Raw genomic sequence first — 13,456 nt, 5'->3', positions numbered from 1 at the left:
AAAAGAAAAATAAATTGCCTTCTCCATATCACACAAATATGAGAACTTACTTAAACACTGATGGCTATTAGGTTAGCATGCGTTTTAAAAGAATATGTCAGATTAATCAAGATGGTGGACCTTGGCCTGATACAGCAAGGTAAATCATTTGTGTGCACGTGTGTGTGCACGTGCGCATGCATGCATTCTTACTATATTTGCACAAAGACATGAAACCTATTTCTTTTTTTTTGTATAAAGATTTTATTAACTCCCCTAAAAAGGGGAGGAGTTTCGCTTAAAAAGAAAAATAGGGAAGGTATATAGTGGGACGAAGGAAAAGCTGAGTGATCTATTAACTGTTAGATTAAACTGTTAGTAATGTCCAATCATCAAGGGCTTCTTCTGCGTGTTGTCAAACATCTTTTTTCCATTCCAGTTACTTTCTGTTCCTTTGAGTTTCTGTTAAAAAGTTTCTTCAGGGCACATTCAAAACCGCTTCTTTTACGTGCTGGTTACTTTTCCACTCTCAGTGACGGGAGGGGCTTCCTCTGTTTTTTCTCTCCCTCCGGCTTCTTCCCCTCCTCCTTCGGGTCGCTGTTAACTCTTTCAGTTCCTGTGCTATAAGTCGTCTTCCTTTCATGCCATGCCCGGAGATCTCCAGCTTTGAGAATGGTATTAATTTCAATTTCGCTTTTATCGCTCCCAATCTCTTCGCTGGATTCTCCTCTTCAATTGTTGACTTTTATAAGCGCTCATGAGGCACTTTTTCGCTGTCACAATTCAAACTTTTCTTTTCCTTCACAATCCCCGTTGGATTCATAGCTATACACAGTCCAAATATTAAACAGCCGGCACTCACGTTGACACAAACGCCCAGACGGAAGTCCCTCCCTTCTCCTCCGCTTGTCTTTACCCAGCTCCGACATCTTGTTTTTTTATTTTTAGTAAAGTTTTTAAAATGCGCTCCAGGGAAACAAAACCTCTTGCTTATTTTCAAGTACATCAAAGGAAAACATCACTATTCGCTCAGTCCATTCCCCCCCTCTTTTCTTTTTTTTCTTTCTCGCTTATAGAGGATTAACCTCCTCATTTTCCGCTGTCAGAGTAAATTTCCACTGCCCAGATGTTCCACGATGTTTCTGCTCATAATCAGTTGGATGTTAAAACCACAGACCAGAGCTCTGCAGTAATGGCCTGCAATAGCGGCCTGCAGTACAGTTACAGTTACAGAGCTCCCCCCAGCCCCCAGTCCAAAACAGTCCAGTGGCACCTTTAAGACCAAGTTTTATTCCGGTACAAGCTCTCCCTCCTCTGCGAGGACAGATCTGCACATTCCCCCCCTCCCCAATAGCGAGGAATCCAAAACAGTCCAGTGGAGCCTGAGCGGTGGGTGTTGTCTTCTGACACATTTCCGGTGATGTCAGGGGGTGTGGGATATGCTAATGAGTTATGCTAATGAGCTCCTGCACCTCTTTTTCTATGAAATGACCCCTGGTAAACACTCCTCAGTGGGTAAAGATTTCCACAAGGAAAAGTAAAACAAAGCAGCTTCTATCACTTTACCTGCCAAGCTGGCATCTCATTCCCTCACAAACTGGAACCATCAGTATCACTGGGCAATATCAATGGGGAATCTGCCTGTCTCAGGGTCTCCTGGCTAGGTCCCCTCCTAACTAGACCAATTTCTCCTGTTTTGTCCATTATCCACCATTTCTTCTCCCACTCCATTCTACTGCTCTTCCCCAGCTCTGTCCTATTTCTCCATTCTCTCCCCCCCCTTCCCTCTTATCTCGAGCCCCTTGCAAGATCAAAGGAAAGGGAATGCAGCCAGGTGTGCTTAACTTGGTCCTGTTGAAGTCAATGGAACTTAATAGCATTTAGTATAGGGTGGATTATACAGGTACCAAATGAACATAAACTCCATTGGAAACCCCATTTCTGGAGAACAGGGACAGACCTCAATGAGAAAAGATTTAGAAATCTGATTTCAAGCTGATTTCTATGAACAATCTGATGGGTGTTTACTTGGACAATTAATTGGACTCACTATATGTGAGTGTGCTGGAAATAGTAAATTGCTGCTGTTCAAAAAAAACTTGAAAATGAGCCAAGCTAGCAGCTGTTATCATGGTTTTCACTTACAGGAAACATCAGGCGCACCCTTCTGAGCCCAAAAGTTTCTTTTGGATTTTTTTAAAAAATTAGATATTGAAATGAAAACAAAGCCACAGATTTCTTTTGTAATGGCACACAGCATTGCCACATATTAATTCTAGGAAGGGGCCAGTAGGGTGGGGCAAGGTCATTCCAAAATGGATTATCATTGAGAAAGTATTTACCTTTCTTCAACAATCTTAGCCAAACAGCATGTTCACTGGGAGACAGAAACATGAAGCAAATTTCACAGCGGCCTTGGTACAGTGTTTATACTGTTGCAAAACAATGAAACAGAGCACAAACCCTGCTGGAAAAGCCAGAGGGATCACAGTCCATTCCTATATGCTAGATATGTTGGAATCCATTTTAAAAAAAGTTCTGACACAGAAATTTAGAAGCTCTGACACAGGTTTTTTTGGTATTTTTTCTTACCCAAGATGACATGTGATGTATCAATGCAGCCCTAGTGATTTTATAGCTAAGATAACATTTGAACCTGCATTCAGTCATCCAATATGCTACATCAGCTCTCATCACGCTTCCCAGGTATCCCACTTTGGTGAGAGATATCCTGCCCCAGGTCCTGCTGTTGCAATTCTGACATGCTGACTTGATTTGGGGCACAATGTAATTCATCATGACTCCAACCTCCAACTTTCAGGAGTTGCCTGCACCAGGCAGGCTGGCAACTTTTGCTTAGGTAGATATGAGAGGGAGAGGGAGAGGGAGAGAGAGAGAGAGAGAGAGAGAGAGAGAGAGAGAGAGAGAGAGAGAGAGAGAGATTTGATACTATGCTTACTTCCAAATAGAACAGAATTAATTTGCATAAACAAGGAAGACGTATGATTCACTTGATACTACAATGTCAAAAGCATAAAGTTAATCAAAGCTCATTATTTGCAAAATATACCATAAAGAGTAATAAGTTCCCTCATACCTGAAACAAGGAGTGCATATTTACATTACTGTAATAGCATGGGAACTGCTATACCACTGTTCCTTCTCATGTATTATGTACTGAGATCGAGGCAGCGTTTCAAACAAGTTATTTCTTTATTAGCTCAGAACACAGATGAACAACACACAGAACAACCCAACTTATATACAGTTTGAACCAGGAAAACCACACCCCCTGGAACAATAACAACCAATCAAAGATGAGTGCTTGGGTCCAATGGGAATTGTTCCCGCTGAAAGTCAGAGTCTCTCCGGATTGGTCTGTTAGCAAAGTTGATCAACCAGTTGCTGCGTTTAGAATGCTGACAGTCTATGGATCTTGTGACCAAAGCTCACACTTTTCAAAGGAACCACATAACCCAATATATAACACTCCTCCCCGCTAAGTTAGGGCGAGTCCTTACTCGTTGGGAATGCCATGGTTCCCCAACTGCCAAAGCTGGGTCTCTGCTAGAGCTGGGTGGCTGCCAGTCCATAGTGCAGTCGGGGACCATAGTGCCAGGACTCTCTGGCTCGATGGACGGCGCCCATTCTAAAGAGCTCTCGCACTCTGAGCAGGGTGTTGCAGTAGTGGTTGCCTCCAGTCCGCTGGTTGGCTGGGGAACGGTTGGAGTTGGACACAGCATGTGATTTTGCTCTGCCACTTGGGTATCTGTGTCTGCTGGCTCCGATTCCCTGACCCAGCACCGCCTAAGCTGGTCAAGAAGTCTCCGCAGACTTCTCCTGTCTGACATAGTCACAACGTGCGATACTGGTCCGGTAGTAGTTGTAACTGTAGCTGGGATCCAAATCGACCCATCACTGTAATTCCTGGCATAGACGAGGTCACCAGTTTGGAAAGAACAGAGAGGCCCCAGAACCTCTCGGCGTGACGGATGATCCGATGTGAGATCCGGGTGCAGACGGTCAAGCATCGTGGATAAGCAGCGGTTCATCAATAGTTCTGCGTGGCTCCTCCCGGTAGTCATGTGAGGCGTTATGTGCTGCTGCAGGAGGAAATCTGCTAGTCTCAGGTTCCAGTCACCGTAGACTGTTTTTCACAGTGCGTCCTTTGTAGGGTGGACCATTTGTTTGGCCTGCCCATTAGTGGATGGATGAAACGGGGCTGCCATGTCGTGCCAGATCAAATTGGCGTCCATAAACTTCTGGAACTCGGATGATGTGAATTGTGTCCCGTTATTGGACACGATAGTCCCGGGCAGTCCATGCATACTAAAGATGTAGTGCAACGCCCAAATGACTGAGGCAGAGGTCATTACAGACATCAAAATTACTTCCAGCCATTTAGAAAATGAGTCCACAACAATCAAGAAAGTTTGTCCCTGAAAAAGGCCGGCAAAGTCTATATGCAGGCGGGACCAGGGCTCCCGGGTGATTTCCCAGTGCTGTACTGGTGCCTGAGGCGGTTCTGGTTGCGACTCTTGGCAGGGTTGGCAAGTCCACACCCAATCTTCAATTTCTTGGTCCAACCCTGGCCACCAGATGTAGCTGCGAGCTAGCACCTTCATCTGAACAACTCGTGGGTGTCCGACATGCAGGACTCCTAGCACCTGGCAGTGAAGTTTAGGGGGAATGACCATGCAGCTCCCCCAAAGTAGGCATCCCTTGTGAATTGAGAGTTCGTGTTGGCACGACTTGTAAGCCTGGAACTCAGTCTCTAGCCAGCCGGATGGCCATCCCCTCCACAACCAGTTGAGGACCTGGGAAATCGCAGGGTCCCTTGCAGAGTGCGATGCGACATCGGAAGCATGAAGTGGTGGTTGGGGAAGCTCCTTGATGGCCATGATTTGGTAGGCAGGGGATGGATCAATAGCCAGTTCCTGGAGAGGCAGGTGGCTCAGTGCATCGGCGCGGCCGATAGCCTTACCTGGTTGGTTGGACAGGTTGTAGGTGTAGGTTGACAGGAGTACCGACCAACGGAGCATTTGAGGCAAAAGGACCTGGGATGTCTGGCAATCCAGTGCAAACAAACCCAAGAGTAGCTTATGGTCAGTCACAATCTGGAACTGTCGCCCGTACACAAAATCATGGAATTTTTTTATGCCAGCAACAAGGGCTTCTTTGTCAATTTGTGCATAGTTTCTCTCTGCCAACAACAAGGTCCTGGAGAAGTATGTGATCGGGGCCTCCCAACCATCTGGCAAACGATGACTCAGAACAGCATCGATTCTGTAGGGTGAGGCGTCATCAGCTAAGATGAGTGGCATGTGCTCATCGTAATGCGTGAGAATGGTGTTTGACAACAGCAAGTCCTTGACAGCGGTGAACGCTTGGGCATGCCTTGGCCCCCAGCTCCACGGTGCCTTTCCTCCAGCAGGCGATGCAACGGTTCGGCTACTGATGCCTTGTGTGGCAGGAACGAATGGTAGAAATTAAGGAGGCCTAAGAAAGATTGTAGTGTGCTGTGGATTGCCTTGACCTTACTCTCTGTTGGGTGAATGCTGTCAGCGACAATAAGGAATCCCAAAAACTCAACTTGGGGGGCTCCAAACTGGCATTTCTCTTGCTTTACCTTGAGACCCGCATCTTGGAAACTGTGAAGGACCTCTTGAAGGCAGTCTGCCAGCTCCTCTGTGGATGCGCTGGCTATCAGGACGTCGTCAAAATACGGAACGATGCCCAGAATGTCCCAGAATGTCCCGAAACAGGCCTTCCATGTGGCCCTGGAAAAGTCCTGGGGTGATGCTAACCTCAAATTGCAGGCAGTTAACTTTGAATGCCCCTCTGTGCATGACAATCATTTGGGCTTTGGCTGCAGTGACAGGCAGTTGTTGGTATTCCTGTGTCAAGTGAAGCTTGGTGAAAATCTTGCCTCCAGTGAGCGAAGCTAAAAGGTGACTGACGACTGGTACTGGGTATGCATGTTGTTGCAAAGCTTTGTTAATTGTGTATTGGTAGTCTGCACAGATTCTTACAGTCCTGTTGGGCTTAATGGGTGTGATGATAGGAGTCTCCCACCTGACATGCGAGACTGGGTCCAGCATGCCCTGTGCGATGAGATGATCCAACTCTTCATCGATGTGCGGTTTCAATGCAAAAGGCACACAGCGAGCCTTCAACCGAACTGGTGCCACCATAGGGTCGAGGTCAAAGGAAACCCGGGGTCCTGTGTAGTGACCCAGGGAACCATCGAATACTGCTGGAAAGTCTTTGCACTCAGAGTCCAAATCTGCGTGGGAGATTTGTTGTACTCCCATCACGTGGATGCCTAGTCCATCAAACCAATCAAGTCCCAGGAGACTGGCATGGTGCCCTTCAACCACTATAACGGTCAATGGGCCGTAGAACTTTTTATAGCGAACCATGAATTTGCCAGTTCCCGCAACGGGAATGCGCTGTGTCTGGAAATCAACTAGGTGGAAATCACAAGGCTTGAGCTGTCATCTGTTCCATCTGGGGAAGAGCCGACGTAGAGTTTGCGTTGAGATGATGGTGAGCGCCAACCCTGAATCGACCTCCATCTCGCAGGGAACGTTGTTGAGGACTACTGTCACCTTGATTTTGTTTTTTGTTTGCAGATGATTACTGGACACCGACGAGTGGTGGAGGCACTTGGATGTTGAATGACAATCAGCAGGCATAGAGGTGTACTGTGGCGGTGGTCAGAGTCTGCTAGGCGATGTTCAAGGTGACGTCTTGGCCTTGGATGAATGGCAGACCTGGGCAAGGTGTCCAACCTTTCCGCAATCACGACACTGGGCCTCATGGAACTGGCACTTCCAGCGTTTGTGGTCACCACCACAACTGCCACAGGGTGCTTTAGAAGCAGGTTGTCAATATGAGTGTTTGCGACTCTCAGTCTGAGCTCGGTGGACTCGGTTATCTTCGCTGTCAGAGTCTTCTGTACTCTCCTGATGCACCGGCTGTGGCTTGCGTGACATTGGTGGACTTCTGGATTGGCGCATGTCTTTGGTTTTCTGCTCAGCAACCTCTGCAGCAACAGCTTCCTTGAATGCAGTCTGGAAGGTAAGCGTTTGCTTGGCAAAAAGCTACCGTTGCAGTTTCTTGTCCCGAAGGCCGCAGACTAGCATCTCTCTGAGTCTATCGTTTAAGTCCACAAAATTGCACTGCCGCGCTGTCTTCCTGAGTGCCGTCACATAATCAACAATTGACTCGCCTTGGGCCTGGTCACGCTTGTGGAATGCATGTTGACATGCAATTTTGGAAGGCTTAGGTGAAAAATGTTTACAAAGCTGAGACTTTATTGTGGTGAAGTCAGTCGCCTTGAGTTCAGTCGGTGCCACCAATGTTCGAGCCACGTCGAAGATGTTTTTTCTGCAGACACGGAGGAACGTGGCTTTCAGGAGGTCTATTTCAGTTATTTTCTGAGCAGTAGCATAGAATTCAAAATGGGAGAAGTAGGTGTTCCAGTCCTCTGTAGTTGAATCGAACGGCTCGAAGTGGCCCTTGGCGGCCATCGTAGTTTCATGCTGGAGTGGCAGGTTGCTGTAAGCTGCTTGTTGTTTCAGTGGGCCAAGGCGACAATTCCTTGCCAGCTGCAGTGATTAGCTCAGGTTCTGTGGGTCTGCCTACCCACAAAATCCCATCCTCGTCACCAGTATTATGTACTGAGATTGAGGCAGCGTTTCAAACAAGTGATTTCTTTATTAGCTCAGAACACAGACAAACAACACACAGAACGACCCAACTATATACAGTTTGAAACAAGAAAACCACACCCCCTGGAACAATAACAACCAATCAAAGATGCGTGCTTATGTCCAATGGGAATTGTCCCCACTGAAAGTCAGAGTCTCTCCGGATTGGTCTGTTAGCAACAGTGACCAATCCAGTTGCTGTGTTTAGAATGCTGGCAGTCTATAGAGCTTGCGACCAAAGCTCACGCTTTACATAGAAACCAGATAACCCAACACATAACATCATGCTACTGAGATGAAAGAACCCTCCTCATGCTGGTGTTGCCTCAGTTGCAAAAAGATTTATAGTGGTGTCAGCAAGAGTTGCAGTATGGGCTCTAGTCAAATGACCCTGTACTTTTTTATATAGTCCAGGATGAAGTGGCACTGCTACTGTGGTAATGTAACAGTCCACACCAAGATAGCTCTGCTTTGTAGGCCTTATTTATGTACAATACGGTATGTTAATAGAATAGGGAATCTGGGACTTCTGAGTCAGTCTGATAGCCCTAAGTCATATGCAACTGAGCAACAGAACCAAAATAGGTATAAATGTCAGTAGAATTGATTCTGGCTGATCTGGAAGCATTTCTAGCCAAGCCACGAAAAGTCAGGCCAGGAAGAACCAATGAATTTGGGATGTGTTTATGTGAAACCACATAGAGGATTGGAAGGATAAGGCTTCCCCTTATGTCTCTGTTGCCTCTGAACATTGAGAACATAAGAGCAGTTGTGCTGGAATGAAGAGATGGTCCATCTAGTCCAGCTTCCTCTGTCATGCAGTGACCAACCAGATGCCCTTGCATGTGGCTCACCAGAAAGGATACCAGTGGACGGGCTGAGACGTTGACACGTCCTTGCTGGTCCTAAGACAGTTTCACACAAATACTACCTTCATTCTTTTTTTAGCAGAAATAATACAGGATCTCAATGCAAACAACATGAAAATAATGGGAGTGGTGGATGGATCTCATCGTAATAGGTTCTCAGAAAATGAGAAAAGTCTTTAACCTTTTAAAAAAAGCAAGGAAGGAAACTGGCCAACAGGATCCTAGTGGCCTCTTTGATTTCACACTATTTTTATCTCTTAATAGTTGCAACAGATAACCGTTCATTATTATATTCCTGGTTACTAGGGCAGAGCACGTAAGTAGAGACCTTAGTGGTTGAGGCTTCTCAAACAGAGTGCAAGAAATGGCTCTGAAGACTCTGACCTTTTTTGCAAAAGCACAGGACCAGGATTGAACACTTGTACTTATGAAGGTTAAAGAACTGGCAGCAGTGGAAATTTAGCCTGCTGATTTATCTTCAAGCCAAGTATAGTCCAGACAGCTGCAATATGAGTTTCCTTATAAATCCATGACAATACCCTTAACTCTGACCTCTGCAAGTAGGCAAAAGAGACCAGAATTTCATTCTTTATACTGTTCTTTCTTTTATATTTTTAATGGTCAAGGCATGTCTGGTGAAGACAGTTTCTGTTGTATTTTTCAACTGAACAAGTGTACACAATACACTTTAGGCATGCTGCATTCAGTGGTCTGGATTGTTTTGGGAGAGTCGCAATACAGGGATGAAAAGCCTTTTTAAAAAATAGACATTCATTTTCAATACAAAGAGCTTTCATTCAAAATTGCCTTTCATATAAAATTGTATATGTATTATTTACATCTGGGTAAATGATGTGTTGAAATCTTTATTTACAATGCAGGATGTCATCAGTTAAAGGAAGGAGAAGACTGATTGCAAATTACCAGGAGAACTCTTGTTTATTACCTGCCCTGAACAGCTGAAGCTGATCCTGAAACTTTTCAGAATGCCATGAATGGAGCAGAGGAGACACAAGTCCTTGTTTTTGTCCTTGTGGATCTTATATGTTCCTAACCATGTCCTGCAGGCTGATTTTATGCAATTGACTTCAGTGGGATTTATGGCCATGTAACACTGAATAACATGGCAGATGTACTTTCATTTGTAAATCCAGATACATATTGGGGCAAATTGTATTTCCTCCATTTTAGAAACCAAGTAAGGAAAATTAGAAGTGCAACCCTAAACAGTGTTACACCCTTGTCAGCCCACTGACTTCAATGGATTTAGAAGGGTGCAACTCTGTTTAGGATTGCACAGTAAATTACAGAATAAAAGCACACTTAGTCCAGAATTAAAACTTCTTTATTCTAGATTTATTATTGTCACCTAATTGTAAGTATTCCAGACTGATCTACACTGAATACTGATTCTGTTCTCACCGTTATTCAGGCTGCCATGAGAGCATCTGTTCGTTATTTGTTAATGTGAATAACCCCCCCCATAACTCAGCCTTGCAAATAAGATGTAACTAGCCCTCAAAAGGTATCCTAATATATATCAATGTGGTTTTTTGTAGAATAAAAGAAATGATGTCTGCAAAGTTTACAGGAGTTTATAAAGGCTGCCCAGAAGTAATTTCTGGTCATTTCAGGTAACCAGGCAAATGACTATTTACAACCCTGCCACAATATACACATCAACAAAATAGTAACTGGGATATGGCACACTTGGAGTATTGTACCAGCGTCTCAAGCCTGCATTACTTGCACTAGTACAAAAAGTCACCACTGCTAAAATTCAGCATCACCAAAAGTTACTCTGTAGTATTAAAAATAGATAAAGACAATATATGGCCAGGGAAAGATGGGGCTGGGACTAAGGATAGAACTCTTCTCTTGGAAGAGCTGGCTGGGACTCACATCTCGATCATGCAGTGCTGGTGGGGATATACCTACATCCCTACCCCAAACAGACCACATGTAATAGCCCTTAGGAGAAACATCACCACCGCTGGATGTAAACCTGGACAAATAGTTCCACTAAGAAAGAATTAGACAACTGGGGTAAAACCTCTGAATCAAACCACAAGTGTGCAGTGTCAGCTTGCTTGAATGAACAAAATGGCTTATTAATCAAAAATGGGAAATCTACTGAGAAGTGTGATGTCTCCCACACAAAAGACGGAAGATGGATGGATGGTTGATTGTGCCAGCCAGGTCCCCACCTATTCTTGGAAGCAGTGGAGAGATTCAGGCACCACTCCCACCACACTGGCACGTAAGCCCTAGGAAGCCGCAGGGAAACTGCAGTCACATTCTGGCAATCTTGTATAGGGGAGAGTGAGAACATTAATACAGATCGAATCCCTGGAATCATGTAGAGGTGTTGGCCTCTAAATCTCAAAGGAAGGGAGGGGGTAACCAAACCTATAACCTCCCAGAGGCCATAGATCTAATGCATTTTCCAGACTGCAGCCACCTTCTGGGTTTTTGCCAGTGTTGTGGCAGATCTAATGATTGTGCTATCAGTGTGATCATTGCACACTTACGTGTTGTGACCTTGACAGCGGCCTCAGACCAGGGTTCCTGCCAAATCTGCAGAAACACCCTCCCAGGTTCCACCTTGGCTACCCTTGTACAGGTACACTCTAAAGCGAATAAATAAATAAATAACAGCATTCTGCTAGCCCCCCCCTTCACCATCTTTTACAGCACTTATAACACGCATTCAGCTGCTATCTGCCACACCCCCACACCTCATTTGTCTCTCTCCCAATGTTCTTGTCAATCCATTCCTCCCCAGTCCATTCTTGTCTTCTTGCTCAGTTTCCCTTTACCACACCAGTCCAGTCTTTTCTTCTCAGTCCTCTCACTCCCTGCTTCTGTCGGTCTGCAGGCCTCTCCCTCACGTCATTAGGCAACTACTGAGCATCCTGCTGGGCCTCCTCGTGATGCCTCCGATGAGCTCTCCACAGCTGCACTCTCTGTGTCGCTCCTGCCCAATGCTCCCTCTGCCAGCTCTTTGGCTGCATCTTCTTCTGCTACTCCAGCAGCCTCCCCCTTGCTTTCCCCACAGCTAGCCTTTAAACCTTCCAGCTGCCCGGCTGCCTCTGCATTCCCCACAGCCATAGCATCTGGCCCCCTCATCCTCCTCCCTAACCATGCTGTACACTACCTCTGGCTGCTGCCCTGACTTTGCAGGGCCTACTCATGTGTCACATGTTTTCTTCACACACACACCCCGGTCAGTCTTTCACATTCACATTGTGGATTGGTTTTCCATCCCCCCCCGGGGGGGGGGGTTGTGCATGCGCTGAAGTGTTGCAGTGCTTCAGCAGGTCAGTCTTTCCAATTCTATTTTGGGATTGGTTTTCCCGGGGGGGGGGGGGGTTGTGCATGCGCTGAAGTGTTGCAGTGCTTCAGCAGCCTCAAAGGGGGCTGAGAAATCCCCTTATGAGTACATTCCCCATCCACCACACCAAACCTGAGAGTCATACCACACCAAACCTGAGTACATGTCTCACCCCTTATTGATTGCCTCTTTTCCCGCATCTGAGCATTCTCTCTCATCCCTCCCCCAATTTTGAATTCCTTTACCTGATTTGCATTAGTACACAGCTCATAACAGCGTGTTTCCTTCTATGGCATGAAGGCTAGCTGCGCACACTGCACGCACTGCAAATGTATTTGAAAATGGCGCCCTGGGACATGCTAGAATTTGCTCTTGAGTGTGAGTGAAGGAATGGTGAAGAAAGCAATGATTGGCTGCGGGTGTTGGGCCTCCCAATGGAACTGACCATTTGTTTCAGTGCAGGTGCCCTCCAGCGCTGAAACGCTGGAATACAAATGAGAAAAATGCTTGCGGTAATCCATGAGGCAGGGGAAAAAATGTTCAGATTCCAAGCAAGAGGCTATCTTGCCAATTCATTCTGCAATGGGAAAAAAGTATGGGAAAAACTAGTTTAGGAAAGAAGGGGGGGGAGAGACTGGGTCAGCACTGAGATTTTAACAAAGTTGTCTGGACACAAGAAAACCCCCAGTAACGTAGGGGAATGAAAATGGAACATTAGGGCAATTTCGAAAACACCTAACAGGGAAGGGCAGTCATAACAAGCACTTTCCCCCTTCTTTCCTAGGTTTCTGATGTTATTGCATATAACAGGAGTGGTACCTATCACCCCCCCCAAGTATTAGCAAATCCTTATACACATTGGCACAACATTCCAAAAACATTTCTGGCAAAGTAAGACACAGGATGCTGCCATGTCTATGTCAACAAAACAAACCACTCAATTCCTTCAATTTATGAACTCACATCTGCAATTTTAATACGGGATCTGGTATTCAAAGAGTTTGCCTCTGCCATTCATGATCCTTGGAGCCCCAGTCTTTTCTTAGAGCAAAAATAAAATTTGTATACATGCATGGGTAAGACATGCAAGTGATATGGATGGCTGCTTGAGGTCAGTACTGACTAGTTGAAAAGAATTTGTTTCTAGCAGTAAAAAAACCACTAAATAATACTGTAGAGTGCAATCTGTTTGAATATTTGTCAGCTTAAGTTGTCTTGTGTTACAGCAAAAAACAAGAATCTGAGCTGTCAAGGAAATCTACTGACTGCATATATGCTTCATTACCCTTGGAAGACCATCCCTGGGCATGCAGAAGCTTGCCTTAAAAGCCAAGGAACAGCCGTTTCTGTAGACATTTGGTTTTACCCAGGTCTATTTTTGGGCAGGAATTCACAGGAACTGAGTTCCGGCTGGCTCCTGAGTTGGCCACGCCCAGCAGGAACTCATTAGCATAATAGGCCACACCCAATAGCAGAAACTCATTAGGATTGGCTACATTAGGGGTGTGTGGCCTAACATGCAAAGGAGTTCCTGCTACAAAAAAAGCCCTGGGTTTGGA

At 45.6% G+C, this 13,456-nt stretch overlaps 1 long non-coding RNA gene across 1 annotated transcript in view; it reads left to right on the top strand.

The window, feature by feature from the left end:
• The window catches only part of LOC107113905, a 111,444-nt gene extending 101,308 nt beyond the window's left edge, over window positions 1–10,136 (top strand). Inside the window, exon 4 of the long non-coding RNA XR_001482627.1 lies at window positions 9,445–10,136. This is a non-coding gene — a long non-coding RNA (uncharacterized LOC107113905). The remainder of the gene's footprint in view (window positions 1–9,444) is intronic.
• Window positions 10,137–13,456: the final 3,320 nt, after the last annotated feature.

This window comes from Gekko japonicus, unplaced genomic scaffold, assembly GCF_001447785.1.
Source record: "Gekko japonicus isolate JY-2015 unplaced genomic scaffold, Gekko_japonicus_V1.1 scaffold519, whole genome shotgun sequence".
NCBI classification, from domain to species: Eukaryota; Metazoa; Chordata; class Lepidosauria; order Squamata; family Gekkonidae; genus Gekko; species Gekko japonicus.
Note: the sequence above shows the minus strand (reverse complement) of the source record. Positions and strands in the feature narration are given on the sequence as shown.